Here is a 1,150-nt window from a genome sequence, read left to right on the forward strand (position 1 = left end):
TAAATTTTTAATTCAATAAACTAAATCTAAATAAAAAAAAACTTGGGCTGAGAAATGAAATGAAATTCATCACTCTATAAGGCATGTGTCCTATTTTTTAGATATTTTTGAAGGCATCGTTGACAAACTTTTAAAATATCAATATGTCATAGGACTTTGACCAATAAAATAAACGAAAATATTTGGTAACCAAAGAAAATCAGCAAAAAATAACCATAATTTATTTTATTTAGTATTCATTAATTGTTACGATAATTAATTAATGCTAAATAAAATAAGTTCTGACTTTTTTTTTGTCTACCTAACATTACCCTAAAATAAATTATTAGTAGCGTACAAATAATTAAGATTACTCTATTAGGAGAACAAAATGATGAGGGTTTATGGTGGACCACCGACACGTGCCGATTTTCACCGACCTATTGTGAAAAATACAAGGTTATGGTGTTGACTTTGCAAAGACAAGTGGTTTTTTGATGCTTGAAAGTTGAATTCTTCGCAATTGTTGCACCGAAAGTGAAATACGTGGAACCTTTGCCACACACATAAACTTGCATTTGCAATTCCATCACTTCTTATAAATTCTTTACCCACATGCATGTACTGTAACGCTCTATATCATTTCTTAAGAAATTGATCCTATTGCTACTTCTTAACTTATTATATTAAAGTTTGTTTTATTTTTTGTGATTAGATACTTGGAGGAACCAATGCCAGCCATTTTGCGATTGACCAATTCAAAGCACCTGACTTTTTCGTTGAACTTCTTTTTTGACCCAAGTTCATGCATAATTATATATTGCCATTAATGTGAGAGTTTTCTGATACAATTAATAGTACATCTAACACATTATTTTTAACATTTTATATTTTTGTATATAACACTAATACCACAAATAAAATTGATAATAACGTATGTACTTGAATTTGATTTGAAATTTAAGATATATCTCCTAATAATTGTACATCAACATCTAAAATATTCTTTCTGCTTTTAGGACGCGAAATATCTCGCTTTTTATAATTGAACATCTTAATATATAAGTTTCCGTAACAAAAAATAGACACTATCTATATCAGCATTGAATATGAAATATGTATTAAAAATATAAAAACAACACATGTAATATATATTCAAATATCATATAAT

The sequence above is a fragment of the Arachis ipaensis genome, chromosome B08 (genome assembly GCF_000816755.2).
Source record: "Arachis ipaensis cultivar K30076 chromosome B08, Araip1.1, whole genome shotgun sequence".
Taxonomy (NCBI): domain Eukaryota; kingdom Viridiplantae; phylum Streptophyta; class Magnoliopsida; order Fabales; family Fabaceae; genus Arachis; species Arachis ipaensis.